Below are 24,616 nucleotides of genomic sequence, written 5' to 3' on the forward strand. Positions count from 1 at the left end.
TCGAAAGTGAAACAATTTGTAAGTAGGTCAAATGCATGTATGGTTCTGACATCTAGCATTGAAGTTAGGTATTATTGAGAACGAATTAACTCGTCCATAGCACTGTGTTACTGATCGGCTTGGACAAGTTATCTCATCTACGGCACTGAACAGGTTAACTTTGTCTAATGACATAAAATTTGAGGACAGCAAGGAGTCTTGATTCGTATAAGTCATGTTACTCATTCAATTAAACTAAAGTAGAAAAACAACAACTCAAAGCCAGCCCTTATCATTTACTTATTTATTAAATCTCCCCATAAACTTCCTTAATTTATTTCATCCACCACTCCTGATGGTAGCCCATTACAAAGATCAACTGTCCAGTTAATAAAATAAAACTGTCTTAACTGAAGTTGGCTCCCATTTTACCAAAATTTATAATTGTGTCCTTTTGTTTCAACATTTTCACCATTAAGTATAAAAAAATATATATATTATGCATTACTACTACCAGTTCACATAACAATCTTAACTTGGTGAATCCTCTCTAACTCTTGTTTCTTCAAGAGAATATTAACCTGTCCTTGTATAAGAACTTTTCCATCCTAGGTATCATCCTAGTAGCTCTCCTCTGAATCATTCCTAAGAATTCAATGCTGTTCCAAAGGATCCAAACCAAGACTAAATGCAATACTCCAAATGTAAACTAACTCTAGACATGTATTCAGTATATCTGGAAATATAACATATAATCTTATCTGCCCTACCACTAGCAACAGCACACTGCTTGATGACTTATGAGATTGATCAACCAAAACACTGAAATCAAAATAATCTAATCAAAATACCACAACGAGCAATACCAAATACATCAGTATCAACAATACATTTCACCATACCTTCATATGTGTTGTTTCTTCCTTTTGACCTCTATATATGTTTGATCTGTCTATTTATGTTTCTTTTGTCTTTTTGTACTGCTCAATATGTTTACCTACCTGTGTTTTTTTGTCTCAGTATGTTTTAACTACACAGGGGCAGTGTTGAGATATTTATAAATGTACCTTAACCCTGCTCCTGTGTAGTATAAACATGATGAGAGGTAAATGTATACATGGAGGATCTGAGAGTTAGAGATCACCAGCTGGTGTTTAGTAGCTGGAAAAATCTCTGTACAGATATCCACATGATATTTACATGTATAAAATTGTTACTGTTTGTTTTCTCATCATAGTCACATTTTTTGTTATTTACAGGTCTCAAAATTGACTATCAATAACAACTCTCATTTCTTTATGTCATTTTTATCTGTCCTATTTTCACCATGACTAATTGTTTGCTTTTTGAATTTCACGCAAAGCTACAAGAGGATTATCTGCGCTAACTGTCCCTAATTTAATAGTGTGAGACAAGAGGGAAGGCAGCTAGTCATCACCACCCACTGCCAACTCTTGGGCTGCTCTTTTACGAATGAATAGTAGGATTGACCGTAACATTATAACACCCCCACAGTTGAAAGGGCGATCATGTTTGGTGCAATGGGGATTTGAACCCTACCATGATTAATTATGAAAGTGTTATTATTAATAGGGTTAATGCAGATGCCTTTATTCAATATAAATAGCCACAAACCAATGGCATATCTGTTAGAAATATCAGGTCAGTTAGGATTTAAGATATGCAACTGTCATACATGCTGTTTATATCAGAATAATTCATATATTAGGTTGTTTTTTGCTTTTCAGAATATAACCTGCACATGGCATGTATTGTGTGTAAAGGAAGCAGTTCCTTTGAATTTGTGTAATTGTACTTTTCTTATCACTGAGTTTGTTTTCTATTTCTGTATAATATAGATTACCATACCAAATGATCAGCGGAGAGGCGAAGCAAAGGTTTACCACAAGATGACCATTGCTCAGCTGCAAAAGCTTGCTCCTGTGATCGACTGGGTGCAGTACTTTAACCATGGATTCGAAAAAATTGGGAGAAATATTAAGAGTTCAGAGTATATTGTTGTTCATGCCCCAGAGTTCCTGCGTGATATGTCAAGTTTAGTTACTAAATACTTGTCTACCCCTGAAGGCAAAACGTAAGTTGTTGTTAAAAGCATTTGAAGATTAAATAGAGTATATAGTTTCCAAATATCCTTATTTATGACAGAAGAAAGGTGGTTTGATCAGGATAAAAAAATATTAGTTAATATAAGATTTCTACAAATTAATTCTCTTTTAAATATCACAAAACAAGTGTGTAAAATCACTTCACCTGCTTATCCTATGTAGTGATGAGCCTTTTGAACAGAACTATTAAAATGTATGGGTATCTTACTATTTACTCCTATTTTTTTCTTTTAACACTTACAGCTGCTCTGTTCTAGTCCACCATTTGGACACACCTTTCACTATGATGAACTTACAGCTGTTCTGTTCTAGTCCACCATTTGGACACACCTTTCACTATGATAAACTTACAGCTGTTCTGTTCTAGTCCACCATTTAGACACACCTTTCACTATGATGAACTTACAGCTGTTCTGTTCTAGTCCACCATTTGGACACACCTTTCACTATGATAAACTTACAGCTGTTCTGTTCTAGTCCACCATTTGGACACACCTTTCACTATGATGAACTTACAGCTGTTCTGTTCTAGTCCACCATTTGGACACACCTTTCACTATGATGAACTTACAGCTGTTCTATTCTAGTCCACCATTTGGACACACCTTTCACCATGATGAACTTACAGCTGTTCTGTTCTAGTCAACCATTTGGACACACCTTTCACTATGATTAACTTACAGCTGTTCTGTTCTACTCCACCATTTGGACACACCTTTCACTATGATGAACTTACAGCTGTTCTGTTCTAGTCCACCATTTGGACACACCTTTCACCATGATGAAATCACAGAGTGATTTATTACACATAAGTATTTTTCATTTTCAGGCCAAGAAATAACTTACAAGCAATCTGAAATGAGAATAGGATAGTCATTTGCAATATTATAACAATTATTACTGTAGTCCATACCCAAGACAGATGAAAACAATAGACAGTTTACCTTCCTATAGTATGGTCATTGTGTTATGATTAAGAGTCATATTAAATGAAGGCTTTAAGTTTTTAAGGAAAATGCTATTTTCCCAAGTAGGAAGACACAAAATAGTTTATTGATTGGCTTTGCATAACTAAGAAAATAAGTAAGTAGCGATTTGAAGATTTAAGTGTAGACAATTTTGTATTTTATTATATACATTACTATGTATTTTGTTAACAGGACCTTGAACAATTACCTAGGATGGTCTGTTGTGAAAAGTCTGGTTTCTTTTCTGTCCACGCCTTTCAGAGACTCTCTAAAGGTTTTACTAAAAGCTTTGACTGGTTCTGAAGGTGTGAAAGTACGTTGGAGACACTGCGTTGAAGAAACGAACAATGTAGTTAAATTTGCCATAGGTGCCATGTTTGTGCAAAATGTTTTCCAGGGAGACAGCAAGGCTAAGGTTTCTCTCCTTTTATTTGTTTTTTAAAGTGAATTAATGATATTTATGAAAATACCACCTTGAAAATAACTTCAATGAAAACTGTTTACCTAATAGCTACTCTGAAATACCATATAATAATTAAAAAAGAAAGAACTATAAGATCTTGTTACTTGTGTTAAGACTAATGAGGTAACTATCAGTGTACTGAAACACAGTATAAATAAACTTAACTAGAATAGCTGTGAAATATCCACAATACAATAAGCTCGGAAAATGTTATGCAGAGAACATTTTTTTAACACGAACATTGAAGTGAAATAAAATGCTTTGTTTACACACACTTTTTCCCCCCAATCATCTGTCTTCTGTTTTGTGTTTCGACTTTACATTAGCTTCCTAAATATGTCCACAAAACAAAATGCAAATTCAGAGTATATAGAGAGCTATGTTGATGCCTTCACTATTGTAGTCAGACTGAGGTCCTGGTGCAGTATCCCATAATCCATTGTCTACCTACACTAATAGTCATTTGAAATATATTTAAGGGGGTAATAAATCCTAGCTCATGTCAACTCATGACATATCCCCATACTCATTGCATAATATGTGTTGGCTTTTTCCTCACAAGTTAGAAAAAAAAACCTCTTCCAAACATTGTACATATAAGCTTGACAGATTGGTGTTTGTATGGGCTCTAAGAATGAATTAATGTTGTGACCTTTACTTAAAAAATATTAGTACATGTTTACAACCTTTATACAGCTTGTTAATGTGGATGTAACTAAACATATGCAGAATTTTCATGAAAGTTTAGAAAAATGAAGCAGATATACATTACTGGAGTAAAACATATGGTTTGAAATTATCACATATTCACAAGTAGTAACATTATTGATTTGTTAGTTAAGTTTCATTGTCATTTCACTTAAAGCAAGGTGTCAGTACAGTTTCAATGAAGTTACTTGTCAAGTTGTTTTTATATAATGATGAAAAGTAACCCATGATGTTTCTACTAATAATTTAATAACCTTACAAATTACACTTACTAATAAGTTAGCTCTTTTCTTGTCACTGCTAATGCTTTACTATAGTACTTCTATGGAACATTTATTGAGGAATTATTTCATCTTTGATTTTGTTTTTTATTTATTTATTTTGCTTTGCAAACCTTATGGAATTTAAACTTTATATTAGCACCATATGTCCTCAAACTTATTGCTTACGAAAGAACATTTCTGAAACTAAATTTGTTGGTGGCATTAATGTTGTATTCATTCACACTGAAACTTAGACCTTTAGCAATTAAATAGAACTTTTATCCTATAACGGCATTTACTGTACGTTCAGTAGTAGGTGGTAATGATATGTAAATTTATGCAGTACTGTAGTTCATAGTAATTACCTATGAATATTTGTGATCTTAATTAATTATATTTTGTTTTCATCAGATTTCATCATAACAAAATTTGTCATGAATTTAAATTTTGGGGTGGTTTAAAAATGTTCTTGAATATATGTATAAAAACTGAAATAAAAAGATTTGCTGAAAATAAAATTTATCATTAATAACCAATAAAGATTGTAGAGACATCAAAATTGGTAACAGATGCACAAAACAGTGACAGGCCTGTTTTTTTTAAAAAATAACAACCAAAAAACATTAATATACATACCAATTAATTGTTTGGGAAGCAAGCCTCTATTTAATAATTATTAAAATATCAGATGATTTATGTTCTTTTTCCCACAACATGTCACCAACACAATTTCAAGGTACTCTATAACTAAATGTGTCAACTGAAACAGGAGGAAAATTCACCATTCCCACGACTGTAATTTCATGGGAAAATTGTATAAACCTGATAATTGGTAATGGATGTCACCCAAAATGTATGTATCAGATTATTTTCATATACTCTTCTTTTGGAACTAAACTTCCTACATGGGTGGGTGGAACCAGTTTTTCGTTTTACATTTAGGTAGGACAAGTATTAACTAACAAGGTAAAAGCACTAGATTTTTACCAACAGAATACTGCAGAGGTTGGAATCAGGAAACATCCAACATTAAGAAAATGTAGGAGTGAGTTACCACTGTGTTGGAAGTTTATGTTTTTACAGTGAAGTTGTACCGGTTCTTTTATAGGCAGAAAACATGATCAGTGAGATAAAGAAATCTTTCAAAGATAATATGCCTCTTTTAGACTGGATGGATGAAGAAACAAGACATCTGGCTAAAGAAAAGGTAATCTGTTTCATTGTCCATATATTCTTTCCCACATCACACACACTATTTTCATGTGGTATGCTAGAAACAAATATAACATATTTTCAGTTAGGTTTGTCAAGGTTCAGCTAGGCACTGATTATTTAAATAATATACTTAATACAAACTTGTTAAGTACTTTAAAAGAAAAGCTTTTAGAGTAAAAAGTTATATTAAGCTAGTGCTGTCATAAAACCAATTATTAAGTAATTTAAAATACAACAAAATTTGGCTGGGTGGCAAGTGGTTAGGATGCTTGACTTGCAGGCTGAGGGTTGCTGGTTCAAATTCCCTGCTCCACCATACATGCTTGTCTTTTCAGCCATGGGGGTGTTATTATGTGACATTGAATTGCAGTATTCGTTATTAAAATGGTAGCCCAAGAATTGGTGGTGGGTGGTGATGACTAGCTGCCTTTCTTCTAGTCTATCACTGCAAAATTAGGAATGTCTAGTGCAGATAGCCCTCATGTGCTTTTGCAAGAAGCTCAAAATAAAACACTTTTTTAAAGTAAGTTTTGGCATGAGACAAATTAATAAAAATAAAAGTAGAATTGATTAATCAATGAATGATCTTTGTGGTGTAAAACTTAAGGGGGAAACAAATTTTAATAGTTTTCTGCACTTTCTAAAAAACAGATAACCTCAGCTAATTTTTCTAGTTACACTAAATCTTTAAAACTTTATTTGTTTATAACTTTAAATTTTCAATCCATTTCATGACACATTAAATTTTAACATTTAGTTATTGGTCAAGTGGAATTGATTATAGTTTATTTAAGCAATGCTATGAAGTATTATGAAAATTACTGTTGTACTTGTGATGGGGCCTGGTGGTTAGGGAGCTAAAGGTCACATGCTCAAACCCTCATCACGAAATGTGCTCATTCTGTGTGGTTGAACCAACCACACGGGTATAAAGATTCTTGATGTATAATGTTAATGCCCAACCCCAAACTCGTTGGAGTTAAGGCTGTAAAAGAATTTATATATGCATATAATGTACATTTTCTCATCCATTTTATATTTACAAGATTAAAGTTGTTGTTTTTCTAACATATAGGATACAAGTTGGTTTTTTTTCAAAGTAATTATATGTATGATCAGATATTGCATTCACATGTGTTTTAGCAATATAAAGTAAAACTGAAGAAGGTGAAATAAGCTCAGTTTGTGTGGTTAGTAATTTACATTTTGAATAATCTGTTTTTATAGGCTGATGCAATCACTGAAATGATTGGATTTCCAGATTTCATAATGAGCCCCGATAAACTGGATGAAAGATACAATGGGGTAAGTTCTTTTTGCAGTTTTCAACCTTGTTTGTTACGTTTTGGTTGTTGTTAGCTGCAAAGCTACACAATAGGTTATCTGTGTTTTGCAAATCATGGATATTGAAACCTGATTTTTAGCATAATAAGCCTGCAGGCTTGGACTGTAAAATGTGAATTTGTTTAAGCATGGTTGTCAAACTCTCCAATAGTTGAGAGAATAATGATAAGCACTTGTGCATACCAAAATGGGTTTAAATGTGCAAATTATGATTAACTGTATGTTATTTTATTTCATATTTTCTTACAGTTGTTAGTAATGTCAAACTTATAGATGGATAATGTCAATATCTTTGGGTTGTTACTCAGATCTTTAGGATTATATATTATACAAACTATTTTGGCTAGCCCCATCTAGTGTTTTTGAATGGGAAAATTCATTTATAGAACAGTAATAAGACAAGTAGCCTGCAGTTGTGTTGGTTTTATACACATAAGCTATTAATCTTCTATTAGATGGAACATGGTTCATGTATTTTTATCAATAGAATGCATTTTAGAAAAGGGTTGTTTTTTTCCTTCATTAAATAGCAATATATTGTTTTTTTTAGCTCACTTTTATGGAAAATGAGTATTTTGAAAACAACATTCAAGTCAAAAAGTTTTCTCTCATCAGAAATATGAAACATTTGGACCAGCCAGTAAGCAAAACGGAATGGGAAATGTCGCCTGCTACTGTTAATGCATATTACACTCCAACAAAAAATCGAATTGGTAAATTAATTTTAAGTATATGTGTCATGTTTTGAGATTTTGATTTATGGAGACACCTTCAGACTTCTTAACAGAAAAGTCTCAATAACTGTATGATATGTTCTTCCATAATATTCAGTTAACTTAATGAATTTGAGCAAAATTTTGATGTATGATAACATATGGTAATGGTTAGTATATAGAAATCATTTCCTACAAAAAAAATAGTCATTTTAAAACTTTAAATTTCATAATAAATAAAGACAAATCCAGTTACAGCTACTCAATAAGAAAGAATTATTAAATACAGTATTTAGTTTTATAGGAATTATATGTCAAATCCATCATAGAGCTTTTAACAGAATAAACTTTTTTTTAGTTCACGCAGTATTGTTCATAAGTTAATTGTTTAACTGCAGATACAAAGTTTATTTCTTGGTTCTTTGACTTGTTAAAATATTAGGATTTATAAGTATACTGTTTCATTATATATTTTGGAGTAAATTACTAATTTAGCATGAATTAAACAAATTCCCCAAACTTGTACGTTTAAAATATTGTGGTTCTTTCTTCAGTTTTTCCAGCTGGAATCCTTCAGAGTCCATTGTATGATAAAGAATACCCAATGTAAGTTGAATTCATAATTATGACTGAAGGACTGTAATGTTCATAGTAGAAAAATACTGTGTGATTATAAGAATTTTAGGCTTTGTGAGAAAGTAGATTGAACAGTGTTTAATGTTGAAATTCTTATTAAACAAAATGCTGATGTTTTATCTCAAAAGTTATAGTATATATAACACTAAAAAATAACACTTTGTCACATGAAATTAAAATATTTTAACAAGCAGCTTTGTTTACATTTCAGCTTGATAAATTATAACATATGAATATTTTTATTACTTCATAATTTTAAATTTTTCTGTTTTATTTCAGTAATGGATTAATTATAGTTTCTTTTCCTTAAATTTCATGAGAACACAAATGTGAAGATACTTCAATAATGTTCTTGCATTACTGATTTTATTTTTCCCAGTTTTTTTGTTTTTTTTTGTCAACTTAGGTCACTCAATTTTGGGGCAATGGGAGGTGTGATGGGGCATGAATTGACACATGCTTTTGATGACCAAGGTGAACATATATTTATTATATAACTTTTAGAAAAATATCTAAACAGCTGTCAAGTTAAAATACAGTGGTACCTCAGTTCTCGAACTTAATCCATTCCAGAATGCTGTTTGAAAACTGAATCAATTTTTCCCATAAGAAATACTATAAATTAAATTAATCCATTATAGGCCTACAAAAATTATGCATTATGAAGCATTTTAAGTAAAAATATTGCTTATTTATACCTGTATAATAAGACTTGCAAGCAAAAAGTCAACCACAAAAACTATAAACACAATAAAAAAACAATAAATGAAAAATTAACTGCATTTTACCTGTGCTGAGGAGAGCTGATGGTATAAGTGAAGGTGGTGAGGAACTTGGAGTAGGAGGGTTATTATTGTTTGGAAGGGAGTCACCTTCCATAAAAACATCAGGTAACTCTCCTTCTGGGGTTCTCTTTTCTGTCTCTTTGTACTGCTACAACCTGCTTGAGACTCACTGGACCTATTTCTCACTAAAAACTTGTCTAATGAGGTTTGTTTCTGCCTGCATTTTAAAATGTTTCTGAAGTAAGACATGACATTGTCATTGAAAAGGTTTATGTTGCGGTTTGCTACAGCTTTGCCAGGGTGAAATTTTTCCACAAAACTTTGTAACTCTCCCCATTTTCCTTGATTAGTGAACTAGGGACATCCTTTCTTCCCTCCTCCTCATCTGAAGACACTTCCTCAGTTGCCTTCTGTTGCTGCTCCTTCTGAAGGTCTTGGAGTTCTTCCGTGGTGAGCTCAGTGTTGTGGTCTTCCACCAACTCCTCCACATCATCACCACTCACATTCAAGCCCATATACTTGCTTAGTGAGACAATAGCCTCGACAACAGGCTCAGCCTCAAAGCCTTCAAAGTCTCTATCTGCTACTGAGTCTGACCACAATTTCTTCCAAGCCGAGTTCATGGTCCTCAAAGACACTTCCATCCAGGCTTTGTCTATGATCCTCAAGCAATGGAGGATATTAAAGTGATTTTCCAGAACTCTCTGAGGGTTAACTCTGTGTCAGAGGTCACTTCAAAGCACCTTTGAAACAATGCTTTGGTGTAGTTTCTTAAAGTTGATATGACCTGCTGGTCCATGGGCTGAATGAGAGGAGTCATGTTAGGGGGTAAGAACTTCACTGTAATAAAACTGTACATCTCCAACAACCCGTCCTCCAAGCCTGATGGGTGATCAGGTGCATTGTCCACCACAAGAAAGGCCTTGAGTGGAAACTGTTTTTCTGTGAGGTAATTCTTTACACTTGGGGCAAACACTTCATGGACCCACTCCATAAAAAATTGCCTGGTTACCCATGCTTTACTATAAGCCCTCCACATGACATTTAGTTTACTTTTCAGGACATTATTTTTCTTAAAAACCCTCAGGTTCTCAGAATGGTACACAAGCAAAGGCTTAAGTTTTAAGTCCCCACTTGCATTACTACATAACAATAGAGTTAGCCTGTCCTCCATTGGCTTGTGTCCTAGCAGTGACTTCTCCTCCTTGGTGATCTAGGTCCTCTTTGGCATTTTCTTCCAAAAGGACTGTCTCATCACAGTTGAACACTTGTTGGGAATAAAACCCTCAGCTTCTACATAGTCCTTAAATTCCCTAACAAATTTATCAGCAGCGTCTTTGTTGGAACTGGCACCCTCCCGATGTCTCACCACAGTATGCCACTACTCTTCCTAAATTTTTCAAACCACCCCCTACTAGCCTTAAAGGCATCACTTGTATCAGCACTCATTCTAGGGTTTCCTGTTTTTCAGGAGGTCAGCATGCAACTGCTTTGCTTTTCACAAATGATGGTCTCAGAAATGCTATCACCAGCTAACTGTTTTTCGTTTACCAAATCAAAAGTTTTTCTACCTCTTCCATTGTTTGTGATCTTTGTTTCGTAAGCACTGTTACTCCTTTTGCAACATCAGCTCCTTTAATGACCTCTTTATTTTTCAGTATGGTGCAGACTGTAGACTTCACCATACCAAACTGTGTAGCAAAATCAGACATGTGAACACCACTCTCATACTTCACTATGAGATCTTTTTTCACCTCTATTGTGGCTCTAACAACTTTTCTTTTTGGTTTGCTGCTTTCATTATCCTTCTTTGATCCCATGGTGGCTTATTTAATCAGAATATTTATAAAAACAACAAAGTAAAATGAGAACGTTCACAGCAGATTTTAGCGGGGGTGTGGACTGAGCGACAGGGGCAGGTAAAATGTTTTGGGCAAGCTTGGCGTGGGCCAAAATGGACGAAGGGTCGTTTGGGTCATCAGTCAGGTTATTTCCAGGGTTCGGGCCACGACAGCTTGGTTCGGGAACCGAGTTTATGTTCAACAATCAAGACATTTTTTTCTCAAACAATATGTTCGAAAACTGAATTGTTCAAGAAGGGAGTAGTTCAAGAACTGAGGTCCCACTGCATTTCATGTTTTGTTGTCCCAGAAAATTTGAAATATCCCTAAATAAATGTGAAGCAATTAAAACATAAGAAACAAATAAAGTTAAGCTGAATTTTATCATTCATGAATATTTATGATGTTAGAAGAACACATAAGTTCATGAAGTCTTAACAGAAATGAATAAAAACCCTATAAACCTGGGTTATAGTTTTTATTCATCTTTATTGAAAAAAAATGTGCTTTCATTTTATATAGTTTTTCTTACTAGATTTGTATTTACTCAAAGAATTATCCCCCTTGCTTTTCAAAAGAAAGTTTTAACTGTGAAATGAATTAACAATGTTTATTATCAAGTTACGAGTATGTACTGAAGAAAATTTGTAATACCGAAAACGCTATTTTAAGATAAGAAATGCCAAGGTAAAGAGATAAAAACACAAATCTAACCAATGAAATTACAACTTAGAAACACTGAATATATCATAATTATCTTTTTATTGTAAAAAAAACAAATAGTCCTTTCTTTTATATTTCACTCCAAGGCAGAAAGTACGACAAAAATGGAAACCTAAAACAGTGGTGGAAGAACAAGACGATTGAGGAATTTCGGAAACGAGCAAAGTGTTTCATCGACCAGTATTCTTCCTACTCAGTTAACGGTAATCACGTGAGTATAGAACGATTGTTAATCACTCGTGTGTAATCTTTACAGTTATAGATCTTCTTGGAAATAAAAATATTCAACAACTTGTCTGTAGGTTCGCAGTTATAGTGTCAATAAGCATACTATTTCAACTAGTTCAGCATTTTTGGAGGGGGTTAAATCCCCCCCTCCAAGGTAATACCATCCAATAATATTATATTTATTTTAGGTTTAGATCCTATAAAAGGTAACACCTCATCCACAGTTAAGAAAAGCTGGAACCCGAATTGAGTACAGAGTTAAATAAGTTTTATGATTTTTAGCTTTTAATCTCACTTTATTAAATGAGTGAATGACATTATTGAAAGTATTTTTTATGGCACTAGATGGTTCAAGCAAGAAACTTTGTAGATTGGTGAACAAAATCTGATATTCTACCAATGATGACAAATTTCACAAAGTGATTAGTTTCATTCAATTCATGCTGTCTTTGTATATCATATATATGTCATACAATTTCTGTGATGTGTATAACTTGTCCATTTATATAAAGACATATTCTGAAAATGTTTAAACTATCTATGGTTATCAGAAGATTGTATGATAGGTTAGTTGAAGAAATGAGAGAAAAAGTGATGGAAGCCATTAAAAATTTAACGTCTATTACCTTTTTGTCAGGAAAAAGTACTTTAAGGGCAGTGAAATTTGTTTGGCCTTATGGCTGGGAATACTTTTCTCATCGTTAGGGCAATCAACTCGGAATTTGAGGGTTAAGAATTTAAATCCCCATCACACTAAACATGCTTGCTTTTTCAACCATGGGGGCATTATAAAGTTGTGGTCAATCTCACTGTTTATTGGTAAAAAGAGTACCCCAAGGTTTGGCAGTAGGTGGTAATGACTATCTGCCTTTCCTCTAGTCTTACATTGGTAAATTAGGGATGTCTGGTGCAGATAGCCCTCCTGTAGCTTTGCACGAAATTCAAAACAAGCAAACAGTGGTGTTCACATCTTGGAGTATTTCTTATGTCTTTGCACATTCTATCATTAGTATTTATTCATTTTGTTAAAGTATAAGAAAGTTAATTAAAAAAAAAAAAGAAGTGACGTAATAACTTCAAATGTTGATGCTATAATTTAACCTCTATCTCCATCTTTCAGACATCATAACTGGTTATGAAAGTAAACCTGAAAGTAAGCACCTGAAAATGTATATGCTTGCTGCTCAATCTTTTTCACTTGTCTCGTCTATCCTTATTGTACGTTATACGTACTAGAGTTGTGGTAATATATCTATAGGTTCAATCTTCCACCCTTTTGCACCTGGGTGTTCATTTCTCGAACTTCCACATGGTCGAGGATCTTTAGTGTGCTTGTTGATTCCAACAGGATACCAAACACATTATTGTAGCTGTTTTATTAGAAACTATTTTGTATTTACACAGTTGTGATATTTCTTTGGAGCCATTTTATATTTAGTAAAAACCGTTACAAGCCTTTCCTACTAATAAAATTCCAGAAATAAAATAAAATTAAAAAAAGTACTAAAAAAATAAGATTGAAAATTATAATATGGGTTAACTGAATTGAAACACTCTATGAAACTCATTCTATATTACATGAAAGTAAAAAATTTCGTCCAGTCATAACAAAACTTATAAAAGATGTATGTATATATATATGATTGATATTCCACATATCAATCTAATCTCTAGATGTGGTTTAGTTAGAATGAAACATTAATAATACAATTTGACATTGTATCCACCCAAAACAACAGTAATGTTTACATAAAAACAGTTACTTTACAATTGAAGTACATATAGCTGTATACTTTCTCTTTTAATATACAGATAAATGGAAAACAAACACTTGGAGAAAATATAGCTGACAATGGTGGTATCAAAGCAGCTTTTCGTGTAAGTGTCTTTATCTTATGGAGTTTATTTCTACCTAACGTCATCTGTTTACTCATTGAGTTCTTCTCACAGTCGCTGAAATATGTGTTACTTTTACTGAGATGCATAATTTATAATTATAAAATATTAAAATTTTTGTAGTTAATAATTCGATGATGTAGTTAGGTATCTGTGAAAGGTAGGATTAATAAATTAATATAAAATAATTTTTAATTTTGCCTACATTTTAATTACCTTTTAAACTTGTTATTTCTCTTACTTCTTGTAATATTATTTAGAAACTTGTGATATGTTCTGAAAAATTAAACTTAATTTGTTGTTGTTGTTGTTAAGGCTTATGAAGAATGGAGTAATTCACACCAGATGGAGTTGCCTCTCCCAGGTGTTAATCTTACACACAGACAGTTGATTTTCATAGGATTTTCTCAGGTCTGGTGCTCAGTGAGCACTCCCAAAACACAACAGCTCCAAATTCTAAATGATGTGCACAGTCCATCAAATTATCGGTCAGTACGTGTTTCACAATTTCCTTGCAAGTTTAATTCTGAATTAAAAACGATATTCTGCTAAGCAGCTTGTCGTAATATCATTACCAAGTTTTAAATGAAAAAGATTGCCTGAAGTAATATATTTTGTTTCTGTTTAATGTGTGCTTTTTTAAGTAAGAGAAACTTAATGTGACTAAAAAACGGGAGTACTCAATAATGTGCTAAATGTGTTACACATTTGAGCTGTGGTGGAAAAATGGATGAACTTTGGAATACATTTTTTCAGCAGAGAACAACATATCTAAAAATACTAATTATAGAGCCTTAACTAACAATGATAAAGTAAAGAGATTTTATCTTCTCAGTGTATCTAAGTTACAGTGAAATCTGTCAGTATGTTCAGGGAATAGCTTGACAATTAGACTTTGTCTATGCATGTGTGATTTTTCTTTTTTGATGTAAAGTCTGCTGTTATCAGACTTTTCGCAGATATTGTCATACATAATTTCTTCTTTCATATCATTAAAAGTTAGTAATTAATGTGTGTTTAACCACTCTTTTATTTAGACTTGTAATAGTTTTTATTTATTAATTTTACACCTGAAATTAACTTATTTCAAAGTATCAAAAGCTTACAAAACGTTCAATAAGTCTGAACTAAGTATATGTATTCAGATATTTGCATGACAAGGAAATGGTCATGTTTAAAACAAGTAATTTGATAAAGTAATGTGTTACTAAAAAAATTGTTAACATTTACAAACCTTACAGCTATACCAGGTTTGGTAGAACAGTCCGTATTTGTGTATGATAGAAAATTCAAATGTGGTTTGAATTATTTACCATAAATATACAGGGAGGGGGGATTTACATCTCTTCCAATTATTGTTATATTTTAGGTGTACATATTTGTGTGTAATACCACAACTGAAATCTTGAAAGAAAGTATTGTAGAAGGAAATGAAATCATTATTTTTATTACAGGTGTTTTTATGTGTTTTTTGCACTGTCTATTTCATATATATAAAACCAAGTGTTAATAAAGTTTTATTTTCTTGAAGTATTTTCTAGTTTGTTTGCTTTTGTTTCTAATAGTGTCAATGGAGCTTTGTCTAACTTCTACAAGTTTGCAGAGGAATTTCAGTGTCCCATTGGTAGCAACATGAACCCCAGCAAAAAATGTGAAGTTTGGTGATATTGGGTACATATATGTTTTTAGCACTTCAATTATTAACAGTATATTGTATATTTTGTATTTGTTCAGACTGCAAATGATTGTTTTATTTATTACAAAAAATTAAAAGAATGTTTACATGTCTTTACCCTAACAATAATTAATTTACAACTTCATTCAAATACATTTTCCCATAGTGTGCTTGGTGGTTGTTTTCAGATTTGTATTACTAAAATCTGGAGTTCAGTTTTCCAAAGTGGACAAAGCAAAATATCCTATTCATATTTTATTGGCCTGGCATGGCCAGGTGGTTAAGGCACTTGACTCATAATCTGAAGGTCACTGGTTCAAATTGCCTTCACACCAAACATGCTCACCCTTTCAGCTGTGGAGGTGTTTATAATGTGACGGTCAAACCCACTGTTTGTTGGTAAAAGAGTAGCCCAAGAGTTGGCAGTGGGTGGTGATGACAAGCTGCCTTTCCCTGCTAGTGGGACAACTAGCACAGAGAGCTCTTATGTAGCTTTGCACCAAATTCAAAACAAACTAAACAAATCATATTTTATTAAAAAGTAAAATACAGCTAAAATAGTATTCATTTTAAAATATTTTCAAGCTCCTGTTTTGGTGATAAAAATTGAATTTGGCATGAACATATGATGACAGCTCTAATTAATTTATTTAATTTTCTTTTAAATAAACTAAATTAAAGGTTTGTTCTTAAAGCTGCCCAATGGGAAATCTGTGCTGTGTGCTCAATGCAAGTTTACTGCTGAGTCACTGAAGTACATCAAATGTTAATTCAGCTATTAATTTCTTTAGTGGTAACTAATTTTAGAAATGGTAATTTGTGAAATCTAATAAATACAAAAAATTAACTAGACATTGATTTGCTTTGACAAAAAATACTATTTGTTTGTTTATATTTTCAGAATACTTTTCTGATGCAGAACTATAGAAAGTTACATCCATTTAAGTAAGTATTACTTCGAAAAACTTATCTTACGATGCATCAACTAGCAAATATTCATAACAGCAGTTGGTTATATTTCATTCCTATTAATTGAAATGGAAGCTCTGCCCTACTTCTGTTTTCTACAGATATTTTAATTTATTCTGCAAAATTTCTGTTACAGTTTGTGTTTAACTTGTGTACAAAAAAAAAATCAGAACTGACCTTCAAATTTGTGTTCCAGTTCTGTTCTTTAGAAGTTTTTGAAACGTTACTTAAAGTTGATGACACTGTATATTGTTCTTCTTGATAACTACATTACATTTATACCAGTTAAAGAATAATTATAATTTATAATATTGTAACTATGATTATTTAAAAATAATATTGTAAAAATGATTTCAGGTGCCCTTTAGTTTTTGCAAATTAGCCACCTGATTAACCTTTCATCCTGTGCCCACAAGTGAGCACTTTTAAGATATGGATTACACAGTGTTTGTAATATTTCACAGAGCAGAGTCACCAATGAAAACTTCAGTTTGAGGCATATTTATTGTATGGTGTCATTTCATGAATATAAGATTCACGTGAAATTGAAGTCCACCGAGCATTAATGTCGTACCATTTATCAACTCTCTTATTCGTTTTAGTAACGTAGTGACCAGTTTTGCTTGCATGGCAAGGTTAAAATTATGTCCCATTTGTTTGAAGTCAAAGCTGATTGCACCAAGATATAGTGGTACAAAAGTTTGTAACATGTGGTTTCTCTCGTCTATGACATTAATGATACCACTGCACAGGATGTACTGGTCATATGTTCACATGTGTCTGTTTCTGATCATTTGCCATTCTATGTGTGAATATAATGTGATATATATTATCTGGCTACAGACTGAAATGTGGCTCATCTTTAAAGAAATCACACTTCTGCTGCACTCACTGCCCTCAGCCAGATGTTTTCTGTACATTATTGCCCCATGTTGTTGTTATGACTTACTCTGAACATTGGGCACATGCAGCCCAGACTTATTATGTTAATGCTACCTATCTAATATTGGTACATTTGGTTCAATCTCAGTGCATGTATTCTACAGTTCCAGTGAGCCAAGATCGCCAGATGTTGATCATTGTGGTGTCATAAATGACACCCACTTCCTTATTCAGGTATCTGAAAAAACCATACCATTGGTTTATAAGCAGTTTCACATTCTAGCAATGACAATTGTGAAAACTTGAAATTGGCTGGCATCTATTTATTTGATGTTTTTTCTAGTGAGTGAAACAATCAAATGCCTTCTCTGTTCTCTCATATCTAGTCATTATTCATGAACAGTTTGGGGTACTTTAAACAATATGATTCTTAATATGGGGTGGGTCTTGCTCCCTTCATACTCAGGAAGGGGAACACCAAACAGCAGTTTGAGATATTTCTAATTAGACCAGATTAACACATTCATATGCAAATTTAAACCATAGTACAATACCCCCAGCTAGTGTGGGGCCACACTAATATCAGTATTTGTTTTTGTTTACCCCATAAGCCTTTTGTGAAATGATGCTTCTGTCACCTCAAACTTTCGACAAGTGGCTAAACAGCATTACATGAGACCATCATTCGCTTCAGGTCATGATATGATTGGTCATCCAGTGTCTTAATTTTTAAAACAATATAGTAGGAGGGGTGATTGATATTGTTCTGTCGCAGTGGTTCTGTATCAGTGATATAGTAATATCACAAATTTTGTTATAATTTAAACTAGAAGTGTGACACAGTTTAGTTCAAATACACTGTGAAAAGTTTGTTGTTTGTTTTGTAATCTGAAGGCAAGTAATAACATTTCACTTCAAAAACAGAAGTAAAAATGACTGGGCCAACAATTGAACATGGATGAAGTCACTTCTCTATAATTAAGTTTACTTTTTTCTAGTGTAAAGGTGTAATTATTGTGATTTATTACTAGTGTGTAATATACTAAAAAAATATTTTACTTTATCCAGGATATAGAACTTTTCATGTTAGCCAGAAAGGAAACCGAAGCCTTAAATTTTACACCCAGAATGACATCGTCTGATTTTATGTTTTTGCTAACCTTTAACCTGCAGCCTTCCTTGAAATTAGGGATGACTCATTATCAGTGTTCTGACCTAACAGAAACTGAATTTTCTTTACTTATTTTTCTTAATTGTTCATCCATTGGAATCGAAATTGTTAAGTAAACTTTGCAATAGAAATGTTTTTGTTCTTATTTTTATTAACATAACTTACTTTTTAGATTTTATTACAGAAGTTAATGTTTTTTAATAACCGGTATTTAATACTGTATATTTAATAACTCGTTTTAGCAATATTTTATTATACATTTTATAGATACACGTACACATGCAGTGGCAGTTGTGGTTTTCTGTAAATTTTGTCCAATGTAATAACACTGTATCTCTGAAATGTTTATGTTAGAAAATGTTAAACATTTTAACTTGCAGTGTATCAAGACCTTCATGCATGTTTAAAGATCTGGGTAGGGGGATTACTATTACAAAAATAGTAACAGTCAGAATATGTTGTACACAGTGCTGCCAATTTAACAGATTTGCCATCTCAACTGAAATATATCGTGTATCTAGCTGTTATACGTGTGATTCATCGACAACAAGAGGCCTATGGGGCCATCTTATCTACTAAACTAAACTTTAAAATAAGACACTTAAGACCATTACTTATCATTCAAATATTTACGAAGATTTCCTAGAAATTCCATTGGACTCATAGTTTCCGTAGGCCTTAGGCACTATGCCTATTGTGCCTAATAAATAATCCGCTCCTTCAAGAAGTGAATTATTTTATTTACAGAATAATTAGAGGTGAAATCAAACCTGATACCAGTGTGTTTCCACGTGGAAACTTAAAATATTTCTCCCTCAACAAACAACTTAATTACTTGTCAGATTATTATTAAAATATGCGTGTACAGGGTCGTCCAAAGATAATCGCTTCAGAGCAATATAAGTTTTAAAATTTCCACATCAATGGCTCCCCAATTTTTTCTCTGACGTCACCCTAATCCACTAACTGTGATTCGCGCGACACCCTTGCTTTCACGTGCAATTTTTTTTTTTTCGTACAGTTTTTACTCATGCTTTTAATTATTCTTCTTTTGATGAAACTCTCGTGACATAGTTTGGAAACTACTGCCCCACGTACTTCAGATCAGATTAACATATAAACATAGTACATAAACTTAAGAATGGCCAACAAGTTTATGCGTTATAAATTCCACGGTATAACAGAAAGATATTTAAATAGATGGGGGGACACAGATTTTAGTTAATCCTTATACAGTGTTTTAGGCTTATTTTAACCAACTGATACCATGAACTTTTCTCGTGATTTTTAATATAATATACTCACCTTGTATGTTAAAGATGCTTGTATGCCTTTTTTTTAAAAAAAAATCAGTTTAGAATTGATCAATAAACTGAATGACACAGAAGCCCTGCCTTTAAGGGCACTGTTTTATTTATACAGTCATTCTTTACATTAAAAGAACTATTTCTTTAATTGCGAGCTTTCACCCCCTTCATCGGGCAATTAGAGGGAAAATATTTAAATGTTGAGAAAACATTCCACATCAGGTTTTAGCCGCGGCATATCGGCTCATAAAATGGTACTGATTATTTTCCAAGTACAAACTTTTAACTCATAGCTTCGTCATCTATTGACCGATTTGATATTTATTTGATTTTGAGTTTTGGACTCAAGAGTCAAACCCTTTCGATTGGCATATTCGACCACGCCTAAGATAACACAGATTTATTTATTCTAATTCTACCAAAACTAATTTCCGTTTGAGGGTAGGCTGGTAGAGTTCATGATAAGTAATGCAGTCGAATCGGTACGCGCAAAGCCGACGTTTGATATTGCTGCTTCACAAAAACATAGCTTATAATAAATGGGAGGGGGGGGAGTAGCCTAGATTAATGTACTCTAATCCTGTCTTTAAGAATTTCAAGACTATTGAAAGTACTCCTTGTTTACATATTATATTATGTGTTTAGTAACCAAGATTCATGTTTGTTTTTACTATTGAGCATTTTGTTTATAACACATTACTTTATTGTTAGAAACAGTATGGCCAAAGAATATTGTGTTGATCAAATATAGTTTATCAGCAATCTTAAAGTTTTGTACTCGTATGTAAGATGTGTTGCCAGATTTGACTTTTCCGAAATCTTTAGCTGACCGACAACGCTACAGATTGGTTTTCCGTTGCTCTCCGAGTGTCCAGCGGTAAGGGGTCTGGGATGGACAGGTGGTTAAAGCATTCGACTTGTAATCTTAGTGTCGCGGGTTCGAATCCCCGTCGCACCAAACATGCACGCCCTTTCAGCCGTGGAGCGTTATAATATTACGGTCAATCCCATTATTCGTTGGTAAAAGAGTATCCCAAGAGTTGGCGGTGGGTGGTGATGACTAGCTGCCTTCCCTCTAGTCTTACACTGCTAAATGAAGGACGGCTAGCACAGATAGCCCTCATGTAGCTTTGCGCGAAATTCAAAACAAACCAAATCGAAAAAATGCTTTTTAATAAATCAAACAACTACCGCCCAATTAGCCTAACCAGTTGTATCGGCAAAATTTTTATAAAGAATAATTAGTAATCGACTATCAATATACTTAGAAATAAATTCAAAATTACCCGAAATTAAAAACGGATTTAGAAAATACTGTCAAACTACAGACTACATAATTAGACAAACAGAATCAATTACAGACAGCTTTAACAAAAACGAATGCACTGTATCTTGCTTTCTCGACATTAAGAAAGCTTTTGACAGGTGTGGCATAACGGTTACGTCATCGGTTAACGGAAATGGCTTTACCCCAGGGAGTTATTCGCCAGCTATCCAACTTCCTGGAAAACAGAACGTGTAAAGTAGGTGTGAATGGGGCCCACACTGGGTCCTTTTCACACGAGGCAGGAGTCCCGCAGGGAGGGGTAGTTAGTCCTATATTATTTATCATGCATGTGAGTAATATGCCACTGTCGGACCTAAATTTAGGTTTTGCACCACAATTTGCTGACAATGTAGCAATCTGGAAAAGCGCCCCCACTCCTTCAATAGCAGTAACAAACCTCGAACCAGTCGTGAATAATATAGAAGAATACTGCCAGAAATATAGAATAAAAATAAATATTCCGAAAACCCAAATAATATTATTCAGTAGATTACATAAACTAAAAAAAGACCCACCAAAGTTATACATGAATGGCATGAATGGATCACTTTTACTGACTGCTACTTCTGATAAATTTTTAGGATTAACTTACGATACCAAATTAACGTGGATACAGCATACTAACAATATCCTGACTAGAATCTGGAAAAGAGCAAATTATGGAAGAAGTCTTCCAGGTAAAAACCAAGGAACATCACCTGATAATATAATAAAAATCTACAAAACATACATTAGACCTGTAATAGAATACACATCTCCTGCCTGGATAAACATAACACAAAACAATTACAGAAACTACAAAGAATACAAAACTCAATTCTAACTTCAGCCTATAAAGTACCATGTAGCACTTCATACACATTCATACACAAGTATATAAACATAGAGACAGTATCTGTAAGACTCCTGCATAATACACTAAATTATTATAATAAAAATTAGCATAAAAATGATTTATTGTATGATCACGACAGATACCACATACATGATGAACACAGGCCTAAGTACCTCTCTCCTGTGAATTTATATTTAAGAAATATAAATCAAGCTGGCCACCATGCACTAGACGCTTAAAACTAGTATAATATTCATTGTTTTTTGTATTATTATAATTAGTTTATTTTTCTTTCTTTCTTTCTCTTTCACGTTAAATATATATATAAATAGATTTAAAAAATAAAAAATATGAGTGAAAAAGGGCAACTCAAGACAATACATTGACATTGACCTGAAAAGGGCCGGAGTACTGGGTAATACTCTGGCCCAAAGTTAGGGATGGAGGAAGAGGTCTCGTGCACCTGACCCTCCTGGGTATTCAAAAAAATTAACCTACCCAAATACCCACACAGAAGAAGCGAAGCCTTTTAATTAATCAGTACTTTAGAAAAAAAAACAAACTATATTTAAAGTTGTTTTTTGTAATTAAGCACAAACCTACGCAATGAGCTATCTGTGCTCTACTCACCACGGGTATCGAAACCAGGTTTCTAGCTTTTTAAGTCCACAGACCTTCCGCTGTGCTACTGGGGTACATATTTAAAGTATATACGTTTCATCGGGCATTGTTACACATCGTTTGGTATCTGGAAGTAAACTACTGTCACACATTCGGCCTCGCGTTACTTGATCACGTGACTACGACAGCTTGAATTACTTTAACATATCAACAGGGGGAGCTAGACAAAACATTAAGGACTGTGGTGTGTCTCTTGCGTGCACTCTTACTGTAAAAATTAGGAAGTAACCAGGTTCGATAATATTGTTGTTACTTTTGGTAGGATGCTAGATCTAGAAGCACGTTCTGAGGTATCGTTAGCCTCAGCAAGCCCCCCATCCTTCTGTATTAATTTAAAACCACCATCACCTGGTCTTCATAGTGTAATTCACTAAAGGTAAATGAATAAACTTTCTCTCTGTTTTCACGTATCTGTTATAGTAGCTTCTATTATATATTTACATACATTTTCAAACTGAATCAGTAGCCCGGCATGGCCAAGCGTGTTAAGGCGTGCGACTCGTAATCTGAGGGTCGCGGGTTCGCATCCCCCTCCTGCCAAACATGCTCGCCCTTTTAGTCGGGGGGGGTGTTATAATGTGACGGTCAATCCCTATTCGTTGGTAAAAGAGTAGGCCAAGAGTTGGCGGTGGATGGTGATGACTAGCTGCCTTCCCTCTAGTCTTACACTGCTAAATTAGGGACGGCTGGCACAGATAGCTCTCGAGTAGCTTTGTGCGAAATTCAAACAAACAAACTGAATCGGGGCCGGCACGACGTGTTTTGTCGCCATGTGTAAAAGCTAACCCTTCCGCCCACTCGTCATTTCAACTCTTCCGCCATTGTAGGAATTCTACACGGTTACGCACTGAAGAACCTGCCGCCCTGCGGAAGTGCACGTGCCGCATCCCCGGTCGCACAGGCCTTGAATGTAACGGCGTTATGTTGGAACGACAAAAATTGAACTAAGATTGTAATTTTTCATGTACGTACCTCTTAAGATTAAACGTAATTTTTTAAAATATAAATACATACACAAAAGTTTTATTGTTTATTTCATGTTCGTGCGTGTATTTAACAGCATTGACTCGGAGAAATTTATGAAGTCTTCCTGAGGGTTTGGTTTGAATTTAGCGCAAAACAACACGAGGGCTTTCTGCGCTCGCCGTATCTAATTTAGCAGTATAAGACTAGAGGGGAGGCAGCTAGTCATCACCACCCACCGCCAACTCTTTGGCTACTCTTACACCAACGAATAGTGAGATTGACCGTACATTATAACACCCCCACGGCTGAGATGACGAGCATGTTTGGTGCGACGGGGTTCGAACCCGCAACTCTCGGATTACGAGTCGAGTGCCTTAACCACCTGGCCAGGCCGGGTCCTTGCTGAGGGAAAAGATAGTATGAAATGCACTGTAAAGTCTTGTAACATATTAATGAAAATTAAATATGTAAAAAAAAGGAGAGTTTGATATTGTTATAAGTTACAATACAGTACATGTTTATTACGTCATAATGTAGCTATATATAACGTATCATTTGATTTCTTTGCCCCTAATTATCCATTCCCCTAGGGCATTTACCTTTACTTTTGTTTACTGAAAAGATTGCTGTATAGCGAAATAGGTTATAAAAAGGTACACAGCGATATTTTCTATCAGCATGTCAGATGATAGTGTGAGATAAATCTTCCATGTTTTATTGTGAATGGCCAACAATGACGTGGGTAGTGCCTGAACACTGTTAGTACAACAAAATCTAAATGTTGTGCTCTCTCAGTCTCGTGACTTTTTTTTTATCGCCAAGCATGAGCATCTACCAGGGGGAAGGGAGACAAGAGGGGCACTTACCCCTGGAAAGTGATAATTTGTTTTATTCATTCATCATTTCTGTTACTTT

The 24,616-nt window shown here is 33.8% G+C and overlaps 1 pseudogene across 1 annotated transcript in view; it reads left to right on the forward strand.

Moving 5' to 3' along the window:
• Positions 1-18,716, forward strand: part of LOC143254296 (endothelin-converting enzyme homolog) — an 81,650-nt pseudogene extending 62,934 nt beyond the window's left edge. Inside the window, exons 7-19 of the transcript XR_013030127.1 lie at positions 1,839-2,074; positions 3,266-3,488; positions 5,616-5,714; positions 6,950-7,027; positions 7,617-7,779; positions 8,334-8,385; positions 8,822-8,889; positions 11,851-11,975; positions 13,805-13,870; positions 14,204-14,376; positions 15,454-15,559; positions 16,465-16,508; positions 18,483-18,716. The product of XR_013030127.1 is annotated as an endothelin-converting enzyme homolog (transcript). The remainder of the gene's footprint in view (positions 1-1,838; positions 2,075-3,265; positions 3,489-5,615; positions 5,715-6,949; positions 7,028-7,616; positions 7,780-8,333; positions 8,386-8,821; positions 8,890-11,850; positions 11,976-13,804; positions 13,871-14,203; positions 14,377-15,453; positions 15,560-16,464; positions 16,509-18,482) is intronic.
• The last annotated feature ends 5,900 nt before the right edge of the window (positions 18,717-24,616 follow it).

The sequence above is a fragment of the Tachypleus tridentatus genome, chromosome 6 (assembly GCF_004210375.1).
Source record: "Tachypleus tridentatus isolate NWPU-2018 chromosome 6, ASM421037v1, whole genome shotgun sequence".
Taxonomy (NCBI): Eukaryota; Metazoa; Arthropoda; class Merostomata; order Xiphosura; family Limulidae; genus Tachypleus; species Tachypleus tridentatus.